The following is a 25786-nucleotide window of genomic DNA, read 5'->3' as shown; positions in this document are numbered from 1 at the left end:
AGGCTCTCTGCTGACAGCTTGGAACCTGGAGCCTGCTTCGAGTTCTGTATCTCCCTCTCTCTCTGCTTCTCTCTCTCTCTCTCCCCCCCACCTCAAAACATTAAAAAAAATTCTGATATAAAAACTTAGACATTGGACTCTCACCATGGCCAAATTGTTAGGTGAGTAGATTCTATAGTCTCAAAACTTTGCTGAAGTCTCCGCTCAAGGGAGTGTTCGGTGTTCATTCGTTCTGAACTGGAAGCAAGGAGGCTAGCTACCAGCGGTGAATCCTGGTCGACGTGTGGGATGGGAAGGGATGAGGAGGTCATCTCCATAGTCACTGAGTTGCTATCCGAGAGCAGCAACCACAGCCAAGTCCGTAAGTCATGGTCCATTCACCTCACCGTGCTTTTCTTCACCTTGTGAAACATGGGAAAGACTCACTCCGTGGGCAAAATAAAAATGATGCTTTGAATAACTCTGTTCATACCCTCCCGATACTTTCAGGCACCATACACGAACTGGCTTATTCCCTCTCATAACTGGTAGCCTTGTGATATTGTACAGCGATACCTCAGTTCGCTAGAATCACATTAGAGGAGAACTTCGCTTCATCAGGATCATGTACTTATTGCAGGAAAAGGCAAAGAGCCACAAAAGTCACTTTTACTTTGCTGAGTCTTTTTCTTTTTTAAGCCGCTGTTTGCGTTGTGTTGTGTTTTATGCATCTGCTTAGAGGCAGTCCCGGGGGTCAGCACACATTCAGCCTCATGGCCTTTATCTTTTCCAGCTACAATCATGGCAGTGAAGTTTGATCTCAACACGCTGGACTCATTTCTGACCCTCTGCCTTTGCTTGCGCTGTTCCCATCCCAACCCCTTCCTCATCGGGCTTCAGCATTTGGGTCTTGCCTCGTTTCCTCCCGCATTTTCTGTCTCCTTTCACGCACCTCCTTCTTCTTTCTTCTTTCTCAACCTCACCTGGCCAGTTGTCTCCCCCTGCCCCAGCCTGTGGGCCCGAAGCGTGGATCACTCGTGGAGAGGCAGCAGCTGTGACTTCCGGCTTCCCACCGAGAACGGTTTTGTGGGTGGCGTTCTGAGGTTCCCTGCCTGCACCGCGAACACTTGAATTTTCGGATCGGGTGTCCTACTTGTTTCCTCACCAAAGCTAGGGTGGTGCTTTACACGGAGTAAAAAACGAGCGGCGATGAGAGCGGCAGCTCGGATGTTTGGCAGGCCTACTGCGGGCCACGTACTGCGCTGAGCAATATGCGTGAGTTAGGAGTATTTGCTGTTTTGCAGATGAGAAAACAAAGACAGGGAGAGGTTAATCATTTGTCCAGATCACACAGCTGACAAGGGGTACGGTGGAATATACTCATCGTACGTTCCGCTCAGTCCACTGGACTCCGTTTGGGAAGAAAATGGCCGCATGCGTATTTTCACGTATCTCTTCAATAGAAAATGAGAAGAAAAGTGACAACATGGTTTTCTTGTTTATTTCCTGCTCTTTAGAACATTTCATTAGCCAGAGTAAACCTATTTCTGGAGCATTCTGTTGAATTAAGGATATACTTTAAATATACAAGCATACCTTGGAGATATCGTGGGTTCAGTTCCAGACCACTGCAATGAAGCAAATATCACAATGAAGCAAGTCAAATTAATTTTGTGGCTTCCCAGTGCATATAAAAGTTATATGTAGTCTATACTGTAGTCTATTAACTGTGCAGTAACGTCATGTCTAAAAAATGTACATATCTTGATTAAAAAATACTTTATGGCTAAAAACTGCTGACCATGATCTGAGCTTTCAGCAAGTCATAATCACTAATCATAGATCACCATAACAGATAGAATAATAATAAAAAGGTTTGAAGGATTGTGAGAATTACCAAAATGGGACACAGAGACACAAAGTGAACAAATGCTGTTGGAAAAACGGTGCCAGTAGACTTGCTCAAATAAGGTTGCCATAAACCTTTAATTTGTTTAAAAACACACACACACACACACAACTGCAAAGTGCAATAAAATGAGGTATGCCTGTGTAACCATGCAATATTTGTGGATAAAAATTTAGCGGAATAAACCATTGGGCATGTGCTAGAGATTTTTCTTTTGTTCTTCTATTTGCATCGTTTAAATAGAGTCCCTTTGGGGCCCCTGAGTGGCTCAGTCGGTTAAGCATCCAACTTTGACTCAGGCCATGATCTTGCTGTTCGTGAGTTCAAGCCCCATGTGGAGCTCTGTGCTGACCGCTCAGAGCCCGGAGCCCGCTTTGGATTCTGTGTCTCCCTCTCTCTCTCTGCTCCTCTCCCGCTTGTGCTCTCTCTCTGTGTCTCCCCCAAAAATAAATTTTAAAAAAAATTTTAAAAATTAAAAAAAATCCATTCCCTTTTCTATGCTTCAAGCTGCTCTTTTTTCTTTCCGAATCTTCGACCCATCTATTTATTGTCTGTCTTAGAATGTAAGGGAACATATAAGATAAACATCATACAGTAAGGAAGATGGAAATTAATTTTTTTTTTTTAAAAAGAGAAGACCATCTCCCTTTCCTGAGTGAATGGTAGTCGCTCTGTGGACACACGATATCATTGCAGTTTAGAAGTCTTATACACTAAAAAGCAAGACAAGGGGCGCCTGGGTGGCTCAGTCGTTTGAGCGACCAACTCTTGATTGTAGCTCAGGTCACGATCTTGTGGTTCCTGAGATTGAGCCCCTCATCGAATCCCCTGCTTGGGATTCTCTCCCTCCCTCTCTCTGCCCCCTCCCCACTCGTGCTCTTTCTCAAGATAAATAAGCTTAAAAAATATTTTAATGTAAAAAAGGAGATGTTTTGTGTGTGAGTGTGTGACACACACACACACAATGGAGTATTATTCAGCCGTAAAATATAATGAAATCTTGCCACATGTGACAACATGGATAGAACCAGAAGGTATTATGCTAAGTGAAATAAGTCAATCAGAGAAAGACAGATACCATAGGATTTCACTCATATGTGTAATACAAGAAACCAAATGAACAAAGGAAAAAAAAAGAGACAAACGAAAACACAGATTCTTAACTATAGAGAACAAAGAGATGGTTATAAGAGGGAAGGGGATGGGGGATGGGTCAAACGGGTGAAGGGGATTGAGAGTATGCTTATGATGAGCACTGAGTAATGTGTAGAATCGTTCAATCACTGTATTGTACACGTGAAACTAATGTAACACTGTTAACTATACTGGAATAAAATTTTTTTTAAATAATAAATGATTAAAAAAATCAAAAGTAAAAAAAAAAATTTCCGCAACATCTTATGATACATACTGGCATTCGTTAATGTCATGTAGGCCAGTAGCTACTCTAATATATCCCCTCTGTTTACTGATAAGTATTTCCCCTTTGAGCCAGCAATAGTCTAAACGATTAGTGTTCTTGTAGCTTGTTCTGATAAATATGGGGTCATGTTGAATCTCCTACTTACACACTTATTCGACTGTTCTTTTGCTTTCTTACTTATTTTTCCATTTCAATTGAAACTGTGTTAAAATCAGAAAATTACTTGGAGCAAATTGTCATATGTTACATATCTGCTGATCTAATCTACCCGTCCAAGAGCATATCTGCGATGGATCCTTTTGCCAATAACACCTCAATCTTACGTGTTCTGCCAGTACTCCTAAAATCTCTCAGTGGCCCCTCCTCTCTCCTTAGCAGTGGGGTTCAACTCTCTTTGTAGCGCTCAGTAGCTAAGTGAAAGTTGTCCAGAAGCTTCTCTTTACACTGGCCTCATTTCGCTCTGCCTTTAACCTTCTTTCTGTGAGGCCAGTAAAGGTTAGGAGGCCTGGTCTTGGTCCCTTTCTTTCTGACGTCTGGAACTTAGAAGACAGCTTTCTGAAAATACGTTGCTTCCGTTTGGTAGAGTTGGTATCACTCCATCCACGCCTGCTCACCAATTTTGTCCTTCCACTAGCATCCCTAAAGCTCTTGGGTTTCAGGAGATGCTCAGAAAAAGTTAAAAAAAAAAAAGGGAAAAAAAAACCCGGGGGGTTGGGGAAGCTTGAAGTTGCACTCACATTTTCCCACTCTCGGGATCAGACTCGTTAGATTTTCAGAGCATCCAAAGACTTTTCAACCAGACTTTCAACCACCTTGAATCACTTGCTGTTAGTTCACGTGTGCGCTGTGGACTGGATCGTGTTTTCCCCAAATTCAGATGTTGAGGCCTTGTCTTACTTGTCATCTAGGGCCGCCACAACATACTACAGACTGGGTGGCTTTAAACAGTAGAAATGTATTTCTCACATTGCTGGAGTCTGCAAGTGTGTGATCAAGGTGCGAGCGTGATCAGCTTCTGGTGAATGCTCTCTCATGGCTTGTAAGTGGCCATCTGCTTGCGTGGCCACACAGGGTACAGGGGTGGGGGGAGGGGCGGAGGGAGAGAGAGCTTGAGCTTTCTGGTATCTCTTTCTTAAGGGCACTAATCACATCATGAGGGTGGGCACCCCACCCTTATGTCTTCATTAAACCTAATTCCCAAAGGCTCCATCTTCAAATATCATCACATTGGGGATAAGGGCTTCAAAATACGAATTTAAAGGGGACACAGCTGGGGCGTGTGGGTGGCTCAGTTAATTAAGCGTCCGACTACGGCTCAGGTCATGATCTCATGGTCTGTGAGTTCGAGCCCTGCGTCGAGCTCTGTGCTGGCAGCTCAGAGCCTGGAGCCTTCTTCCGATTCTGTGTCTCCCCCTCGCTCTGTTCCTCCCCACTCACACTCTGTTTCTCTCTCAAAAGTAAAGAAACATGTAAAAAAATTTTTTTTAAATAAATAAAGAGGATAAAGGGGACACAGCAAGCCCTAACCCTCAATTGGTCTGTATTTGGATATAAGGCCTACAAGGAGTTAATTTAGGTTAAAAGAGGTCAAAGGATGGAGTCCTGATCCAATAGGATTATTATCTTTATAAGAAGACATAAAGATAATTTATATCTTTATATATATAAAGGGGCGCCTGGGTGGCTCAGTCTATTAAGTGTCCGACTCAGTTTCAGCTGAGGTCATGATCTCACCGTTTTGTGAATTCGAGCCCCATGTCAGGCTCTGTGTCAGCAGCACAGAACCTGCTTCGGATCTTCTGTCCCTCCCCCGCTCATGCTGTCTCTGTTTCTCTCAAAAATGAAGAGACTTTAAAAAGAAAAAGATTAAAACAAAGGAAAAGGAGAGACATGGGAAAGTTTGATCTCTACACACACACACACACACACACACACGCACACACACACGGAAGAAAGGACACGGTGGGAAAGCCCTCACCCCTCAGCTAAGTTCCTGTTGCTGCAGCTGTTGGTTGAGGGTGGAGGAGACGGTCATCTGCTGAGGGTAGAACAGTCTTGCCAGGCTGCTCATCCCAGACTGAGGAGAGACTAAAGAACGGGGAGAGGGGACATGTCTGGAGGCACAAAACCTTCTAGAACCGGTTCTCCACAGCCCTTTGTCATGCCCATTTGCCCAAACAAAATGGCAATAGACTCTATTTAAAAACCACATGGCAGGGGCGCCTGGGTGGCGCAGTTGGCTGAGTGTCTGATGCTCGATTTCAGCTCAGGTCGGGATCCCCAGGTCGTGAGATTGAGCTCCAAGTTGGGCTCTGCGCTGGGCATGGGTCTGCCTGGGATTCTCTCTCCCCCCCTCCCTCCGCCCCTCTCTTACTCGTGGGCCCTCTCTGTCTCAAAAATGAATATTTTTAAAATATAAAAATAAGAGCAACATTGCGGTGTGTGCGTATGTCCAAACTCGTCAAAACGTATGCGTCAAATATGTGCGATTTTTATGATTGAGCATACTTCAGCGAAACTGAAAGAAAACAAAATTTTTGGCTCATTGGCAAATTTGGCCAACTTTGGTGAATTAGTCATACGGTAAGTCGATCCTTCAAAGAATGACCCACTTGTTTGCTTGGTCGCTCTGTGACTTGGCTGTTGGTACAGTGGCTCTCCGTGAGTTGGCTTGGAGCCAAGTCCGTGACTTCTAGCACCAAGCAAATGAGGTGGGACCGTTACCCACTGAAAGATCCTCTTTATTTTTTTATTTTTATTTTTATTTTTTTAATAGGAGATTTATTGTCAAATTGGTTTCCACACAACACCCAGTACTCATCCCAACAGGTGCCCTCCTCCATGCCCAGCACCCACCCTCCCCTCCCTCCCACCCCCCATCAACCCTCAGTTTGTTCTCAGTTTTTTTTTTAAATTTTTTTAATGTTTATTTATTTCTGAGACAGAGAGAGACAGAGCATGAGTGGGGGAGGGGCAGAGAGAGAGGGAGACACAGAATCCGAAGCAGGCTCCAGGCTCTGAGCTGTCAGCACAGAGCCCGATGCGGGGTTCGAACTCACAAACTGTGAGATCATGACCTGAGCCGAAGTCGGGTCGCTCAACTGACTGAGCCACCCAGGGGCCCCTTGTTCTCAGTTTTTAAGAGTCTTTTATGTTTTGGCTCCCTCCCTCTGTAACCTTTTTTTTTTCCTTCCCCTCCCCCATGGTCTTCTGTTAAGTTTCTCAGGATCCACATAAGAGTGAAAACATATGGTATCTGTCTTTCTCTGTATGACTTATTTCACTTAGCATAACACTCTCTAGTTCCATCCACGTTGCTACCTAAGGCCATATTTCATTCTTTCTCATTGCCAAGTAGTATTCCATTGTATATATAAACCACAATTTTTTTTTAATATATGAAATTTATTGTGAAATTGGTTTCCTAAACCACAATTTCTTTATCCATTCATCAGTTGATGGACATTTAGGCTCTTTCCATAATTTGGCCATTGTTGAAAGTGCTGCTGTAGAACTTCATGGAAAGCAGTGCTTTATCATGAGAATTCTGGGATTTTATCGTCACCCGGAGTTTCCCTTTTCGTGACCTTTCCTAGTTCCTTTGTCCCTTTGCCTTCCTAACAACAGGCTAGCTGGGCAGAGCAGGCGGGAACTGTCAGGACTGTGGGAAAGTCTCGGGTCCGGGTGGTCAGCGGGGTGGCGGGAGGGGATGCACCGCAGGGCCTTGCTGTGCAGCACCGCTCTCCTAACCGTCCCTGATACCTGAGTGACCACATGTTTGCTGGGAGCTGCTACAGAAGCCCTGGAAGAAATCTTTCAGCCTGTGTTCCCCAGAGCTCCCAGAAGGAGAGTTTGTGCGTGCTGCTTAGTAACCATCTTCAACCAATGGAAAGTAGAGCCGAAATATTTCTGCCTGCTTCCCCTCTGCCAGGGGTGGGAGGGGGGGCGGGGAATGGGAGACTGTTGCAGGAAGGAGAGTACGGTCAGTCCCGGTATCTGACTTCAGTAACAGGACCAGTCTATAGTGTTCATGCTCTGTTTCTTTCCAGCAGGAGGTGAGCCTTCAGGGCTGTGCCGAGATGAAGAGGAGAAGGGATAAGCCTCGCAGCTGGTATGTATTGGGGGTCCTAGCTGTTTGCCGGCCACTGGGTTAAGGGCTCAGCATGTGATAGGCCATTTACTTTTCACAACAGACATCAATAGTTTCATATTAAATTTCAGAAAACAGGGATGAAGAGCATTAACTTGGCCAAGACACAAACCCAGAGCTTCTGTGCTTTTGCTTGGTTGTTCCTAGATTCTGAGATCAGGGCCCCTGTTGGGTGCTTGGCGGTTTCCTTTAAAGCCAGAGGTACCTGGCTGGCTCAGTCGATAGAGCATGCGATGCTTGCTCTCGGGGTCATGAGTTCAAGCCCTGCGTTGGGCAGGGAGCCTACTTTAAAACAAAAAAGTCTGTTTTTAAAAAAGGCTTATTTATTTTGGGGGGGGGGAGAGAATCCCAAGCAGGCTCCGTGCTGTTAGCGCAGAGCCCAGCGTGGGGCTCAATCTCACAAACTGTGAGATCGTGACTTGAGCCGAAGTCAAGAGTTAAATGCTTAACCGACTAGCCACCCAGGCGCCCCCCCAAAAGTAAAGTCTATTAAAAAAACTTAAAGATACCTTTTATGAAACACAGCTGATGAGAGTATACTGTAACGATTATCAGTGCAGAATCAGGAGCAATTTACAAAGCGCTTTTTTTTTTTTTTTTTTTTTTTTTTTTAAGTACGCTCCATGCGTAGCGTGGAGCCCAATGCGGGGCTTGAACTCACAACCCTGAGATCAAGACCGGAGCTGAGATCAAGAGTCAGACGCTTAACAGACCGAGCCACCCAGGCGCCCCATACGTAGTGCCTTTTTTTTCCCCTCAAATTTCCTTGCCTATAAAATGGAGATAGCAATAATGCCTATTGAATAGGATTTTTCTGAGGATTAAATGAAATAGTTCATTTTAAGATTGAGAACAGTACCTGGCACATTGTAGCCTTTCTCTTTGAGGTTTAGATGTTATTCCTGTTGTTTGTTAGTAGTAGAAGGAGTATAACTGATATTCTTTTAAATGGTCTTTGTTGGTGAAATAAAAAGATGACGATCTATGTCAGAACCCAATCTTACCATTTAGTCCGTGAAATCTCCACGGCTGGGAGCCCCTGCCCTTAACCACCGTGCTTTGTATGTGGAATGGTGGAATTCTCGTGTTGAAACGTCTGGTCTCAGTCCCAACAAAGAAAGGAGAGTACTTCACTAAACGTCCTCTCTGTTCAGGGAGAAATGCTGAGCTCGCTGCCCGGAGGACACCACACCCCCCCGGGACTGCCTCGCAGGGACTGCGCTGCGGAGGCGGCCTAGAGAGGTAAGAACATGGGAGCGGGGAGGAGGTGTGGAAGGCAGTGTGGCTCCCCGGGGGGAGAAGACGCACTTTGGACTCCGAGGGTTTCAGACCCCAGATCTGCCACCTACTGGCTTTGTGACTGCAGCTGAGGCGTCATCTGTACCATGGCTCTTAATGGGAGTTCACAAGGCCGAAAACCAGGCGAAATGAAGATTCGTGCACGTGGAGCACCCAGAACGGGGCCTGGCGTGCCGTAGGTCTTCAGTAAACGTTAGCCTAGTCATGACGATTAAGAGACTGCCCACAACAGACAGAATAAAGAAGTAGGGACACTGGAAGGGGCCCACGATGGAACCAGAAAGCTTATATAAACAATTTGCTGTCCTCCCAAAATGCTCCGTGGCTTCTGCTGCCGTCTCCTGACACCCACGGCCCAGGTGCCCCGCGCGATCCTCTGACTCTTGCCGATGGACTCGCTACCACGTTATACAAGCATTTGGGTTCCAACGTGGACCATTGGTCCTTCTCTTTAGCTCCTGACACCCCGGCCGAAATTGGTGGGTGGCTCACATTAAGCGGACAGAGGGACTATGAGAAAGGCAGGGAAGCGATTCCCTCACCAGCGTTTACTGTTCTCTGCTGCGTGGAGCTGAAGTTGTCGGAGACTGCAGACTCAGTTGCACCCAGTGACTGTTCTCAGATCTAAGCAGAGCCCTGGTGCCAGCGGACAGCCCGCTGTGCGTTGTGCTGTTGAGACTCCTGCTTCCTCTAAGAAAGAATGTCGAGCTCTTTGAGATTGCTGTGTCCAGCGATCTGAGGAGACCTTAGTAACTTGACCAGTTTGCCTCCGTGATGAAAGAGGTAATCTTGGTAAACTTGATGAGGGAAGGCGGCTCCTACCGAGGTGCATCGCCACGACCCCCTCCTCCAGAGCGCCTTGACGGTAGCCACTTGCCTCAAGAGGAGGAAGAAGGGAGAGATGAGAGGGTAGGAATACCAGAGACCCTCTTCTTCCTCAGCCGGGTACCCTTTGGGCTCTGACAGACTTGGCCCACATGTGAGGAGTACGCTTAATAAAAAACTCATCTGCAGCAGCCTCGCAGAAGGTGTGGAGGCCCCGTAACTCACCCCGGTTGTCCCTGGGTCTACAGTGAGGGAATGGGAGCCATATGTGATGAGACTGTTGACCAGACAAAGATTCTTAGGTTTGTGCATGCTGCTCCCGCACGTACGAATTATCAAACCCAATTAAACCTCCACCCAGTGCTCGCTTCGGCAGCACGTAGACTAAAATTGGAATGTTACGGAGAAGATTAGCATGGCCCCTGCACAAAGATGACACACAAATTCGTGAAGCGTTCCATATTGTTTTAGTCAGTCAGAGAAAGACAGACATCATATGACTTCACTCATATGAGGACTTTAAGAGACAAAACAGATGAACATAAAAGAAGGGAAACAGAAATAATATAAAAACAGGGAGGGGGACAAAGCAGAAGAGACTCATAAATACGGGGAACAAACTGAGGGTTACTGGAGGGGTCATGGGAGGGGGGATGGGCTAAATGGGTCAGGGGCACTAAGGAATCTACTCCTGAAATCATTGTTGCCTGATATGCTAACTAGCTTGGATGTAAATTAATTAATTAAGAAAAAACCTCCACCCACTGAAACCTCAAATGTGGTTAGGTCAGTTGGTCAACAACAAACACAGCCTGGATCTTTACTGAGAAATGTCTGGGCACTGAAAAAGTGGCTGCTGCAAAAATAGGAAAGGCTTTTACCAAAGACCGCTCTGGGCCCGGTCACTCAGTCCTCAAAGGAGGAGATTGGTCTGCTGCCCGCTAAGGAACTCTGGGCCGGTACCGGGTCCCGGGGACTTGATAGATGGTCCCACTATGGTCTGTATGGTGATGGCCCTCTGCCTCTCCTGGTGAATCAGGAGATGAATCAGAGAGCCCTGCGTCTTAGTGTCTTAGTTCAGGACAGAATTATTGGCCTGCTGTTGGGTTTTGGTGGACACTGAGCACATGATCGATGGCTGTGAAGTAATCTTAAGACCAGAAATCCCACTCGTATCACAGATCTAGCAGATATCTCAAATCACCTGGTGGAGGTGGTTCCAGAGTCTTCCGAACTAAAATACAAATGGTACATACTGGAATGAACAAAACTCAGCCCAGATGAGGTCTCCTAACTCCAAGGTAATATCACAAGAGCGTCCGTCTGGTTCCCTGATGTATTGCCCAAGGAGCCACTGCCCCCACTGGCCCAGTGAGGACCCACGTGTGAAGGCTTCCTGGACCACAATGGGCCTGGCTCACTGTCCGCTCCTCCTGGTTAACTCCTAACCGGCAGGAACGGGGTGCAGCTGCCATCCAAGCTGAGGGAGACCTCACCCCTGGCCGGGTGCGGTAAAGGTTGCTCAGTATAACGGGCAGAGCTTCGTGCAGGGTGAATGGCTGGCTATCCAGGCCACCTCAACAAAGGAGGCTTGCTGTGTTTCCACAGACTGATGTACTGTGGCTAATGGCCTTGACATTTTTTTCAGGCCTCTGGCAAGACTCAGATTGGCGTGTGGAGCGAGCCTCCCCGTGGGGGCAAGGCATTTGGGTAAAAATCAGTTCTGCTTCTTGGGACTCATGTGGATGCTCGCCAGAAAGACCCCTACGCTGACAAGGGGGAACATCACAAACGAGCAGACTGTGCTGGTCAACTAAACATGGACACTGAAGTGTCTCATTTACTCCAGAGCAGGCAGATGTGCCTCTGGGGCCCAAAGGAGGATGGCCGAGTGGGAATTCAGTGTAGGGAAGGAAAAATTCTTTCTCTGCTGCCCTTCAAGGTCTTCCAGCAAGACTAAATTAAATTTCATAAGACAGATTAATGGGAGAAAAAGCCAGTGTCGTTATGTGGGCACAGAGGCCCAGTAATGAAATTGAGACATCAAGAAATGACCAAGGCAGGCAGTATTTATACTATTCAGACAAAGAGACAAGAAACTTGTGAGGAATTGACAGGATAAAGAAAACAGGTGTTAGGAACTTTAATTAGTAGGGACTTCTGGGGCGCCTGGGTGGCTCAATCGGTTGAGTGCTGACTTCAGCTCAGGTCATGATCTTGCGGTTCGTGAGTTCGAGCCCTGCATCAGGCTCTGTGCTGACAGCTCGGAGCCTGGAGCCTGCTTCGGATTCTGTGCCTCCCTCTCTCCTCCTCCCCCACTCACTCTCAGTCTCTCTCTCTCTCTCTCTCTCTCTCTCTCTCTGTCCGTCTCAAAAATAAGCATTTAAAAAAAAATTTTAATTAGTAGGGAATTCTAAGCAGAATTTAGGCTGAGGTAGTAGATTAGGAAAAAACCCCAGGGTTTGTTTCTACAGCTTTCTCAGCTTTAAAGTCTCTATCTCTGGTCCTAACGATGTTTTTTTTTTTTTTTTTTTTTTTTTACCTCTTAGGACAAGGAGGGTATTTTTCATAGATTGGTTTCCTGCTTTCCTGGGGACAGGACGGTTTGAGTGTCCTCGCGTCAGCAGTTTCTTAACTTTTATCTTAAATTATCAGTATGCCAAAGTGGCACATTTCGGGGTGGCCTGTCCTTGGCCGCACGTCAGAAACCATCCTAGACCGGGCCTACGTGCGTGGACTGCCACAGCTGTCAGAAGAAAACATAGGGAAGAAACTCCTTGATGTTGGTTCTGACAGCGATTTATTGCATGTGACGCTGTAGCAGGGTTCTTGCACAGAGAGTCAGGACCCCGAGGCTTCTCTTTCCAGGAAGAAACTTTATTCGTGCCGGCGCCGCTCAGTTGGGTTTGTACCCGAAGAACTGAGCCCCAAATGCCACGAGGCATAGTTTTTTGTATATTTTTTACTTCTTTGTCTCCCATATATGGTTACACACAAACGTGCAGTCTGATTAAGTGGTCTCATGTTACAAGGTCGTGAGGGACGTTGTCAAGTACGCGTATAGCCAGGTTGCCTTGAGGGTTTTTTTCTTTCCTTAGGGAGGGGACCCTACCACACTCCCGGCTTTGGTGCTCAGACCCCTCTATTTTGGGTCAAAGAGCATCATCTTGGTTTAGAGGTTTATATTTTTATAACATCATTACATGAGTGGCCGTATTTTTTTAAATTATGGCCTCAGTGAGACTGGAGACAGACTGTACAACCAGGGGAGCTAAGCAGGGTAGGATTAAGCAACCTTCCAGAATTAGGAGGAGGATAATTTTTATGAGAGTTTTGACCCCCCCAAAAAGTTGAAAACCATCTTCCAAATAACTCCCTGGGGTTTTAACCATTCCAGGTCTGGACGGGGACATGAGCAATTCTTTTCATTTGATTTGTGATCTCTTCTATGACTTTTTTTATTATTGTTTACCTGTAGGCAGCAGTTGCCTAGGTTAAACTTTTTATAAACTTCTCCCTCCGAAGTAAGCAGGTAATCTAAGGCCAAGTGATTTTGATAGATAGCATTGTGTATTTTGGTTTTCTGCTTGGCTAGTAAGTTAAGAGCTCAGGCAGTTTTATTGGTTATAATTATTATAACCGCTTGCAGTCTGATGATGCGGTTTAGCATGTAAATGGGAGTGCGGTAGCCCCAGGACCCAACCTCTGCCCAGCTGGCAGGGCCATAATACTGGATTATACATTGCGGGGGGGGGGGGGGGGCGGCATTTATCATCTTTTTAATTGCCAATTTGTAAGGCACACCACTTTTTTTGTCTCCCTGTCCCCATGCACGTGGACTCCCAATTGTTTCCCTCTGGCAAGTGGGAGCAGGAAGAAAGATGGATGAAGAGTTCCCAGCACCCATGACCGTGACCAGCCTGAGGGAAGTGCTGTATAGGCTGTCCTTCCACATATCCAGTCTAGTCCCCCTGGGGCCTGCCATTTGATGGCTGCGTGGACACTGTCCCAGGCCTCTCAGAGAGGAGAGAAGTCGGACAAGGGGTGGGGATCTGGCTCAAGGTGCTCTGGGGTCCCCCACCACTGGGTTTTCCAGGTGGTTGAGTTATCATATCTTTGGCCTAGGCGTGGTAAGTTTTTAACAGAGATGGCGATGAACTTTTTCCCCACCAGGCAAGGGTTTGGGTTTTTGGAGGACCCAAACCCTGGTAGTAGAACTGGGGTATTCTGTTTTACTATAAGGTTTGTGGGGATCTAATTTTCTAGTCTCTTATGGCCATTGTTTCCCCATGTTGGTACCACGAAGTATCCTGTCCCCAAAAGGAAGGTGAGTGCTAACAGAAACCCCTCACCACACTTCCAGCCAGCTGGGGCGGCGTCTGCCTATCCTATGGCAAAGAGTAGAGCAAGAATCACACTAGCAGTGACAGACAAGGGGTGGCAGTGCATCACAGTAAGGAAACAGATATAGAAAACAAGGACAGTCTATTTGTTCCACCGGACCGTCGATTCCCCAAGCTTCTGCCGTGCATAGATTAGTCAGCTTCCGGAGTGACTGAAGCAGGGCTGCAGTGTCCCAGCTGCTCCCAGGCCTCTGGAAATGCAGATTGCTTCTTTCGTACATTCAGCTTGCACGGCACCCATGGATCAGGAACGCACTCCCAGTTTCGAGGTGCCGGCTTCACTCTGCCGTGATGAATCCAGGGACCCACCTCTGTTACCTTTACTGCAGTAGGGGTGGACAAAATGACAGTGATCGGGCCCCTCCGGAGGGGTTTTAGGGGTTGGACGTTCCACTCCTTTATCCATACTGCATCTCCTGGTTTAAAAGGATGAGCGTCTGTGGTCAGACTCGCAGGTAATCGCTCCCTAACCCAGCGGTGAAAGGTGGTTAGGGTAGAGCCAAGGGCCCCGCCATCTGTTGCCTTAAGGTTAGACTGCCCATCTCATTTAGACGCCCCCCACATGCCCTTGATAATGGGGGGACGGCACCCATAAAGGATTTTATAAAGGGAGAACCCCGTCTGCTTCTTCAGCCTCCCACCTGCAGCTGCAGTCTGCCCCCCTGAAGGTCCCTTACCTCCCCCTGCCTAATGTTACCCCTTTCCCTATTCATTCCTCCCCTGGAACAGGGCCTGTAACTGCTGTTAGGGAACAGGGACGACGACCGCTCTGACTTCTTCAAGCTGAGAAGGGACGGTGTGGGGGCACAGCAGTTAGAGTCTGCCCGAGGGTCGGTCAGGTGGCCCACGGTACGGTTCTACAGGGAGGCTGGCAGGCATGAGGCGGCATAAACATTAGCAGGCACCAAGAGAAAAACGTCAAGGTTATACTCGCCAACGAAGTGGCATCTTAAGATGATGTCCCCAGTTTCCAAACCTGTCAGACAATCTAGGAGAGACCCTGCTTTGTAAATAACGTACGTCAGGGCATCTCTCATAACCCAGGTGATGGAGGAGCGGGAGCAGTAAGTAGTCCGTGGTGGCTCTGCTTCCAAGAGTTCGGCCCTAACTTAATTTAAAAAAATGTTTTTTCAAGCATCTAATGCTTGTGAGGTGTTATTTAGAGTTTTGCTGAGTATAAGCAGACAGTCTGCTTTATTTTGGGGTGTAAAACTTTTCCAAGAGCCAGGAGTTCTAGAGAAAGCGTCAAGGCAGCCATTTACCATTATTCATTTGCAAATTTCTAGGTAAGCCAAACCTGGGTATTATTTTATAAAGCAGAACTTGTATTACTTTTTGTGCCTTTTCTGTCTTGGAGGAGAAGGCCTTTACTCCATTCGTAAAAGTATCAATCCGTACCCACAGATGTTGGGATTCCTCTGACCTTGGCACGAGTGAAACCTAATTGTTAGTCTTTCCTGGACAGTCTCCAGTTCCTGGGTTGCCTGGGAGAGCAAGTTTGTGGTTGAAAGGATGGTTTTTAAGACATACTTCACAGGCTGATACTACTTGGCATAACTGTCCTTGACAGATTTTTTTTCCAGCAAACATCCTTTGGGCCATTTGATAAGTTTTGTCCCTCCTTAAACGAAAGGCCTAATGTTGTGTTTTAATGATCTTTTTTCAAGCTCTGTGAGCTTGGTAATAGTAATTGCCCTGCTCTGTTTGTAACCATTTCAAGGGAGGGAGACAGTGTCTAGGAGTCAGACCCCAGTTTATTTTTGGGGGGAGAGTAGGTGGGATTGAGTCTCCGTTAATAATTGATGTAGCAGGGAAACTATTTTCCTGAACCCTGGTATCTACAGCCTAAATGAGATGGGCAGTCTAACCTTAAGGCGATATCCAGTGATTTTCCAAAACTCATAATACAATTGTTTATTTGTTCTGGGATTAGTAGTCCTGTAGTCTCTGATTTAGTTATAATGTCCCTTCCTAGCAAGGGAGTAAGGCTCTCTGGTATTATCAAGAAAGAATGAGAAAAAATTTCCCATATGTATCCCAGGGGCTGAGAGAACAACTTAGAAGTTTTCCGGAGATACCTCTAATCGTCATGCTGCGTTTGGACGGTTGGCCTGGAGAGGAAAGGAGGACAGAAAAGGTAGCTCTGGTGTTAAGAAGAAATCAACCAGTTTTCCTTCTATACTTAGAGTTACCCGAGGCTCTGGGTTTCTGATAGACAGTTGCTTTAGGGGAGCCACCGTGAAGAGCCCGAGGCCCCGTCAGTCCCTTCCAGGGACACTGGTTATCTGAGCCCTCACAGATAGAGGTCTCCGAGGGCATTCAGATCTCCAGTCACTGTCTCCACACAAGGGGCACGGCTTATGAGGTTTTCGTTTTGGTTGTCCCCTCTGAGGGCATTCTCATTTTAGTGCTCTGAACAGCCATATAAATGGCACTTGGTGCCAGGACCTCCGGAAGTCCAGTCTGACACAACTAAGGCCTCAGATTTTTTTAAGCCTGCTTTTCTGTTTGTGTTTTTTTTTTATTCTTATTCTGCTCTTGATCTTGGCAGCTCATAAGAGCTCCTCCAGGGTCCCTTCCGGACCAACAGCCAGTTTTTACAGTTTTTTCTGAATATCTGGGGCCCATCAAGTGACAGATTTGTCTTTTAGAATCCTCTCAGCCTCAGGGTGTTAGGGGAGATAACCATATATTTAATGAGAGCCTCCCTTAACCTTTCCAGGAAGGCCACCGGGGTTTTATTTTGTATCTGAAGATAGTGGTGAAATCAGTGTAATTTAAAGGTTTACCTTAGACCTCCTGACCATATATAAAGTTTTTTTTAAGATTTTTTTTTTTTTGCAAACTTTTAACAACTTTCCTTTGCTTTTAGATTTTGACCTAAGCCTTTTTTTTTTTAAACAACCAGTCTCATTTAGGACAAAATTCCTCCTTTTTTTTTAACCTTTAACAAAAAAAAATATTTCCATTTCTTATATTTTTTATATATCTACTCCTTTACACGTAGAATTGTTTTTAAATTTTATTCTTTTTTTAAAAAACTTTATTCTTAACTACATTTAGCAGAATTTTAACTCTTAGAAACCTTAGTCTCCAGTGAAAACTAAGTAGTAACCAACTGTGAACTGTTACATTAGAATTTCTTAGATGGCAAACTTATGAATCAATTAAGCACAAAGCAGTTTTTCAACAGATCCAAATAGCCTTGGTATTTCTGCAACAAGTCAAAAGCACAGACCTGCATCTAGTAATTAGTGCTCTAGCCTCTTGTTAGATATCCAATGAATTTAATCCCAGTTTGTTATGCAAGCAAAAACTTTAATGTTTTTTAGATTACCAAAGACTTTGAAAGCTGTCTTAACAATTACCCATGAAAACTATGAGACAGATAAAGTTAACCATTACTTTAAGTCATCTTTTTGCTAACAAATTGGAACAGAGATAACATGAGCTTATTTGACCTTCAGCAAATCTAGGTAGAATAAAAGTTGTTTTTTTAAATGTTGACAAACATTGTCTCAAACCAACAAACTTAAATTAGCTTAAACACAATACATTTTACTTGGGTCCACTTAAGACCGTTTGTTCCCCATGGTTAATTTTTACCTGGACCAGTTGGTAGGGTAATCTGAAGTTGGAGATCTTGGCTCCAGGACATTTAGCGGGGCAGGGGGAGCTGATGGTGTCTGACGCATTGAGGAGCCAGTTGTGCAGGCCGCCCCCCAGGTGGTGCAGAAACAGGAGGGGGGAAGAGAAGGCAGAAGACGCGAGGTGCCAGCTGAAGGCAGAGAAAGAGAATTCCCAGCTTTAAATCTTGTCCGCTCAGACAGAGCAGCAGACTCCAGGTTTCTTTTGTTTTGTTTTGTTCTCCGCTAGTGGAATTAGGCAGTCCAGGTCGGTTCGGAAAAGTCAGGGAATTTCCCCGAAACAAGGGGAGTTTCGCAGCTGCTTGGGAATGTTCCTTAAAGTCCCCGTTCTGAGGTAGACCAACCAGAGACAGTTGGCTCTAATTATCGTAGTCATTGACCCAGGAAACGAACGAGAGACAAGTCCCCACACACAGTCACATGGCAACATCCCACCGCCTCCAACCTGCCACCCAGTGCCCAGCGCCTTAGAGTTGCAGCATCGTTCCTCGTCCCTTGTAGAACTACCAGGGCAACTCGGAGGTGATCAGGCTCCCCTTCTGCCTCTTAGGGGCAGGTCTGCCAAAACGAGCCCGGGTTCTTACCAGTCTGACGGGTGGCGCTCCTTAAGCTGGTTCCTGGGCCTCACGGGTTCCGTTGGTGCACATGGGGTCCTCGCCCCAGTGAGGCACCTCTCCCGGCACTCCAAGGTTCGTATCCCGGTGGCGAAGGAGGTGGAAACGCACCGGCTCCGAATCCCGGGTGAGCCCCCAAGTAATAGAGCAGGATTCTCTCACAGAGAATCATGACCCCGAGGCTTTTCTTTCCAGGAAGCAACTTTATTCGTGCTGGCACCACTCAGTTAGTTTGGTACCCGAAGAACTGAGCCCTGAACACCACATGGCATAATATATATATATATATATATATATATATATATATATATATATATATATATGTTTTACTTCTTTATCTTCCATATATGATAACACACAAACATGCAGTCTGATTAAGTGATCTCATGTTACAAGGTCATGAGTGATAGTGTCACGTATGCACATAGCCAGGTTGCCGTGAGGTTTTTTTTCTTTCCTTAGGGAAGGGACACCCTACCACAACACAAAAAGCACATTCAACAAAGCAGGTATAAACAAGGGGGACTACATCAAACTAAAAAGCTTCTGCACAGTGAAGGGAACCATCAACAGAATGAAAAGGAGAAAATATTTGCAAACCATATATCTGATAAGAGGTTAATGTCTAAAATATGTAAGGAACTTCCATAATTCAATAGTGAACAAACCAGTAACTGGTTAAAAATTGGGCCAGGGCGCCAGAGTGGCTCAGTCGGCGTCCGACTCTTGATTTCGGCTCAGGTCGTGATCTCACGGTTTGTGAGTTCAAGCCCCATGTTGGGCTCTGTGCTGACAGGACAGAGCCCACTTTGGATTCTCTGTCTCCCTCTCTCTCTCTCTGCCCCTTCCCCACTTGTGCTCTCTCTCTCTCAAAAAAAGAAGAAGAAGAAGAAGAAGAAGACCTGGATAGACAGTTGCCTGGAGAACAGGTGCATGAACAGGTTCTCAGCATCACTCATCATCAGGGAAATGCAAATCGAAATCACAATGAGATCCCACCTTCTAGGGGAGCAAAATTTGCCACCCCAAAATGTGTCTCTCTGGCATGAGAGTTAATTTAGGCTGATTAGTTTTAAGGAACAGAAGACCCAGGAGCTTTTTCTTTTTACCTCTTTTTGAACTGCCTAAAAGAATTTAGATAGAGGACTTCGTCCAAGAAAAGAGCTGCCATCCCTGTAATTACGGTGTAATGCCAAGTCGGTGTGGCAGATAGGGAGAGACCTAGCAAAGTGTTTGTTAAAATTCCTCTGTGCTTCCTGTCGTGTCTTTATGGCTCAGGAAACATTTGTTTCCCATTTATTTTTTTTCATTTTCCCGTGAATGGCTTTCCTTCCCTTAGAAGTCTCAGACCCCTACCCCTTTCTCCTTAGTTCAGGATGACGTACGTACGTCATTTTGCCCATCTTTGGAATCTCTTAGGTTTATGTGGATTCTCCGTAGGTGTATAATTAAATTCGGTTTTCTCTGATTGCTCTATCTTGTGTCATTTTGATTATTCGGCCAACCAGCCAAAAGAACTCAGAGGTGAAGGGGGAAATTTCCCTTTCTCCAACAACCTCACACCTATGGGGATGGCTACTATCAAATAGACGAGAGATAACAGGTGGTGAGGATGTGGAGAAAAGGGCACCCTCGTGCACTGTGGGTGGGGATGTCAATTGGTGCAGCCCCTGTGGAAAACAGTATGGAGGTTCCCCCCAAAATCAGAAATTGAACTACTATATGATCTAACAATCCCACTTCTGGGTATAAATCTGAAGGGAATGGAATCAGTATTTGGAAGAGATATCTGCACTCTGTGTTAATTTCAGCATTATTCACAGTAGTCATAACATGGAAATAACCTAAGCGTCTGTAGATGGATGAATAGATAAAGAGAATTCATCCATCTACAGACGTCCGACATATATATATATACACATATATATACGTATATACACACATATATATATGTGATGTGAGAGATGTATAATGTGAGATATATATATCTGCTGTCATCTGTGACAATATGGGTAAAACTGGAGGACATTATGCTAAGTGAAATAAGCCAGACAGAGAAAGACAAATACTATTTGATCTCATTCATATGTAGAATGTAAAAAAATTAAGTCAAACTCACAGAAACAGTTGAATGGTGGTTGCCGGGGGCGGGGGGGCGGTGGGGGAAATCAGGGGATGTTGGTCAAAAGATAAAGAAGTTCTGGGGATGTAAGGTTTGGTGTGGTGACTGCAGTTAATAATACTGTATTGTATACTTGACATTCGCTAAGAGAGTATAACTTTCTTTTTTTCAGGTTTCAGATATTTAGTGATTCTGTGCATTTAGAGGGGACATATTTCCTGGATAAGTGGCAAATTGTGCAGATGTCTTCTGGAAGACCTTCGTTGTAAGCAGCTTTATGGTGAAACATTTCATTTCGAAGTCTGCACCTTCTTCCTTCGGCTTGCCGTGATCTACGTTCGCAGAATAGAACCTGTATCGATTATTGCGACCCAGTTTGCTCCAGGTTTCTGGATTGAATAAATACCAGGAGCAAGACCTACAGCGCTGCCCCAGTACCTCTAGCTCCACTAAATACGAAGAGAGGGATCAGGCTTGGCTGCTTCTCGGAACATCTTGGAAGATCTGGCGGAACGTGGTGGTGGCAGACGCCTAGGGTCTGGAAGGAGGGAAGAACGAATCTGCAAGGCGCAGGTGCCCAGAGAATAGATCCGAAGCCTTCTTGCTACACACGGAAAAGGTAACTGTGGGAGGTGACGGATGCGTTAAAATTAATTGTGATCATCGTTTCACAGTGTCTACGTATATCAAATCGTATTGCACACTTTAAGTATATACAATATTATTTGTCCATTATAATTAAAGCTGGGAAAAATTAAAAATCGTGTCAGATCCATCAATCGATGGTTCTGTTGAGCTGAACTATCTCTTTGCTGCTTGTCTGCCTACTGGATCTGTCAGCTACTAACAGAGGGAGTGTTGAAATCCCTCACATTAATAGTGGATTATCTATTTCTGCATTTTTATCAGTTTTTGCCTCTTGTATTTTGACGCTTTGTTGTAAAGTGCATATATTTCAGAGATTATTGTGTCTTCTTGGAGAATTGACTCCCTTGTTATGTAATACCCTCTTTACCCCTGCTAAGTTTCTTGTTCCAGTGCCTTTTTTTGTCTGAAATTCACGTAGCTACTCCAGCTTTCTTTTGACTCGTGCCGGCTCGGTTCACCTTTCCCAACTCTTTCACTTTTAATGCATATGTGTTTTTATATTTAAATTGGGTTTCTTGTGGACAGCATATAGCCGGGTCTTGGTTTGCATCTACCCTTACGGTCTCTTCTTGCAGAGACCACTCCCTTTTGAAGTGATCACTGACACGGTTGGATTTACATCCACCATGTTCGTGAAAATTTTGTACCTGCTGCACTTATTCTTTGTGTTCTTTTTAATCTTCCTGTTTCTGCCCTCTCTTTTAATTGAGCACTTTTTATTGTTCCATTTTCTCTTCTCTCTCAGCGTATCAGTTATATTTCTCTTTAACTTCTTGGTGGTTTCCCTAGACCTGGACTGCGCAACGTAAGTCTCCAACCAGTCCAGGTCCGCCTTCAGATGACGCTGCAGCGTGGGCGTAACGGACTCCGCGGCCTCTCACCCCATCCCTTACTAACACTGCTACATTTATTGCACTAACCGACCTGCTATTACCGCGCAGTATGTTGTGGCCGGTATTCCTTTGAACAGTCGTCCATTAGATTAAGTTAGACTAAGAAAAATAAAATACGCGATTTTGATCTTCACGTGTTCCTTCTGTGACCCCTTTCCTTTCGTTTACGTAGATCCAAATTTCTGACCAACACCATGTTCCTTCCCTCTGAAGAGCAGCTTTTAACGCTTACCCGCAACGACAGTTCTCTCAGTTCTGTTAGCCTGAACGTTATGGACTGAATTGTGTTCCCCTCCGAAGTTGATATGGTGAAGCCGTGACTCCCAGCATGACTGTATTTGGAGACAGGGCCTTTAGAGAGGTGATGAATGTCCACCGTGGTGATAAGGGTGGAGCCCGGCTGCAGTATGACTGGCGTCCTCGTAAGAAAAGGAAGAGACGCCAGGGATGGGCACTTACACAGAGGTAAGGCCACGTGAGAAGACAGCCATCTCCAAGCCAAGTGGAGAGGCCTCCGAAAAGGCAGCACTGATCTTTGCACCTTGATCAAAGCACCTTGATCTTTGACTTTCAGTCTCCAGAACTGAGAGAAAATAATTTTGTTGTTTAAGCCCCCAGTTTGTGGTATTTTGTTTTGGCGGCCCTAGCAGGCTACTACACCAACAAAGTCTTTATTTTCCCTTACTTCTGAAGGATGGTTTTTCTGGATATAGACTCCTTGGTTGGTGGGGTTTTTTTTCCCCAACCCTTTAAATATTTCATGCTACCCTCCTTGCTTGCATGATTTTTGAAGCAAGTCCGATAGAATTCTTACCTTTGTTCCCCTCTAGGTAAGATGTTTTTCTTCTCTGACTTTTTAAGAGACTTTTCCTTGGCTTTATGCAATTTGAATATGATCTGCCTAGGTGTGTGAGTGCACGCGTGCCTGTCTGTGTATGTGTGTGTATTGGCATTTATTCTGTTTGGCATTCTATGAGATTCCTCAATTTGTGCTGTGGTATCTGTCACGGATTTTAGAAAAATCCCAGCCATTATTATGTCAAATAGTTGCTTTTTCTCTTTCTTCTGCTTTTGACAGTCTCCTTATACATGTGCTGTATTTTGGTGATTGCCTCACAGTTAATAGGTAGTCTGTCCCAATTTTTATTATTTTTTCTCTTTACAACTCAGTTTGGGAAGTTTCTGTTGACCTATCTTCAAGTGCTCGGATTCTATCCCCAGCCCTTTCCGATCACCTGACGCGTCCATCAGATGATGTAGGCTATTTCTGCTATAGTGTTTTCTGTTTCTAGTATTTCCTTTATATTCTTTCTTAAGGTTTCTGTCTCTCCGTTATTATATGTACACTATCTGTTCTTGCATGTTGTCCACTTTTTCCATTAAAGCCCTTAGCATATGAATCCTACTCCTTTTTTAATTTCCCATCTGATGACTTCACAATCTCTGCCGTATCTGACTGAACCTGGTTCTGACACCCACTTTGTCCCTTCAGATCGTTTCTTCTTCCCTTGTGTCATGCCATGTAACTTTTGTTGTGGTTGAAAGCCAGTCATGAATTATCAGGTGTTAGGGAGTAAGTTGGCCGTTCGTATGAGAGTTATTTTTATCTGGCTAGGAGATATGCTTTATTTACTCTTTTCTGTACCTGTAGTGTCAGAGGATTCAGTTTCCACGAGTGTCTTTGTTTTTTGTCCCCCAGCATCTTTCGTTTCCCTAGACAACCCTTCTTAAGTAGAATCTGAGCCTTGGCGCTCTCTGAGCAGTAATCCACTGCTATTAGGCAGGAGCCCTGTTGATGTTTGCTCAGGTCTGGACTGAGAAGCATCCTGTAATCCTGGGATTAGGTCTCAGTCGTTCAGTGTACCTGTCCCCCTGGGCTGGGATCTTCTCCGGTGTTTCTCAGCTTTTTTCCCCACCTTATGTGAAGAAGAAAGGCTATAGGGGGCCTGAAGTTTGGGGATTTCCCTCACCCCAAGTCCAGGGAGGCTTCTCCCTTGCTGGGTAGGCCTTTCTTGTGGAGAAGGCTCTTGGCTTCTTTCAAAATGGTTACCTCTCGCCTCTCCCTGGCCCAACAGGAGGCAATTTTGCTCTGATCGTTACCAAGAAAACCTGGTGAGGATTCTAGAGGCAGACACCATGATGGTGGAGGGAAGGGCTACCTTAGATGGCCCCCCTGCCAGGAGTTCTCTCAGGCCAGTCCATGCTCAGCACACCCCTCCCCCCCCCCCGCAGGTCAGGGAAGCTTCCATGTAAGTTACTGCCTCGGGTTTGCTGAGTTGCATTCATGGTAACCTGTGGTTTCTAGAATCCCCGGCTCCTTCAGGTTTGGGGTGTGGTTTGTCCCATGAGCTCAGTTCTGTGACATAGCCAGAAAGAGTCACTGGTTCTGTTTTCCTCGTTGTGAAGGTGGGTGAGTTGCAAGCACTTTACGTGTTCGAGTCGAGTCTTTCCTTTGCGTTTTAGACGTTATTTCCTTAGCTCTACGGACATATCTGGTAAAAGTCTTTATCTAGTAATCCCATGCCTGTGCTTCCTTAGGGACAGTTCTCTTGATTGCCCCCCGCCCCGCCCCCCGCCATACATGGGCCATACGTTCTAGATTCTTCACGTGCCTCGTAAAATTTTACTGAAAACTGGACATTGTGAATATCATAACGTGGCAACTCTGGAAATCAGATTCCCCTCCTGGCAGGCTCCGTTGTCGCTGCCTGTTGTAGCTATCGTTTATTTAGGACTTCTCTGAATTAATTCTGCAGAGACTATTTTTTGTATATGGCCACTGAAGGCTTAGCTTAGTTAGTGGTCGGCTAATGGTGGACAGAGATTTCCTTCAGTGCCTGGAACGCATCAATCTTCCGGTCATTTCCGAGAGGCTCAGTGTGTGTGTGGCTTTCATCATTCAGTCAGGCAGTTTACAAGTCTGTAGTAACCTTCACTAGCCTCAAGGTCAGCCAGGGTTGGGAAGTTAGGGCTTCCTCACACTTTCTTGAGCATGCACAATGCCCTAAACGTGTACTTGGCCTTCTAGATTCCCAGGAATATGTCAGAACTTTTCGAAGCTCCCGTGGACTGTGGTGGCCCAACCGATTCTGTTAAGCTTTGTGGTTAGTCTGGTAAACTTCCCTCAAAGGTTACCTTTCGCCTTAGGCATCCCCTACCCCAAACACTTTCCAGTGAATGTTTTTGGCCAGTGCCCTCAAGAAGAGATTTTTTTTTTTTTTTTTTTTTTTTAGCATTAGAGGAACTCCTAGTCAGTTCAAATAAAGACGAGTCTTTGGAGGAAGGTCTTCCAGTGATCCATTAGGTTAAATAATGAATATTTGGGGGGAATGAGGCTTTAAAAGAGGACCACTCTGCTCCTTCCTATACTGAAAGGGAGTACACATAATCCTGTACACTATGGATTATAATGGACCTGGGGGGTAGGAAGAATGGGGAGTAATTGCTAACAAGTCGGATTTCTTCTGAGCATGAAGAAACATTCTGAAATTAGCGTTGATGAGTGGCACAGCCTTGTGAGTATACTAAAAACCACTGAATTATGCACTTTAAGATGATGTGTGAAATATGTCAATATAAACAAGAATTGAAGTTCTGATACATGGGTGAACCTTGAAAATATGACGCTAAGGGAAAGAAGCCACACAGAATAGGCCTTATATTTTATGATCCCATTTGTTAGGAATGTCCAGAATATTGAAATCCATAGACAGAAAGCAGATGAGTGGTTGCCAGTGGCTGGGGAAAGGGGAAATGGTGAGTGATTGCTAATGGGTATGAAGTTTCTTTTCGGGGTGAGGAAAATGTTCTGGAATCAGATAGTGAGGATTGAGGCACCAATTTGCAGATACAGTATACTAAAAACCACTGGATT

General features: G+C 45.4%; 1 long non-coding RNA gene and 1 other non-coding gene across 2 annotated transcripts in view; both read left to right on the top strand.

Annotated features, from left to right (window-relative positions):
• Positions 1 to 21270, top strand: part of LOC109250746 (uncharacterized) — a 62126-nt gene extending 40856 nt beyond the window's left edge. Inside the window, exons 2-4 of the long non-coding RNA XR_002073156.2 lie at positions 7361 to 7422; positions 8616 to 8703; positions 20544 to 21270. This is a non-coding gene — a long non-coding RNA (uncharacterized LOC109250746). The remainder of the gene's footprint in view (positions 1 to 7360; positions 7423 to 8615; positions 8704 to 20543) is intronic.
• On the top strand, positions 9946 to 10052 carry LOC128773939 (U6 spliceosomal RNA). Its single transcript, XR_008418432.1, has one exon. It is a non-coding gene; the product is annotated as a U6 spliceosomal RNA (small nuclear RNA).
• Positions 21271 to 25786: the final 4516 nt, after the last annotated feature.

Source organism: Panthera pardus, unplaced genomic scaffold, assembly GCF_024362965.1.
Source record: "Panthera pardus isolate Hobbes unplaced genomic scaffold, ASM2436296v1 HiC_scaffold_27, whole genome shotgun sequence".
In the NCBI taxonomy this organism is placed as follows: domain Eukaryota; kingdom Metazoa; phylum Chordata; class Mammalia; order Carnivora; family Felidae; genus Panthera; species Panthera pardus.
The sequence above is the reverse complement of the archived record's forward strand: the minus strand, read 5'-3'. Positions and strand labels throughout refer to the sequence as shown.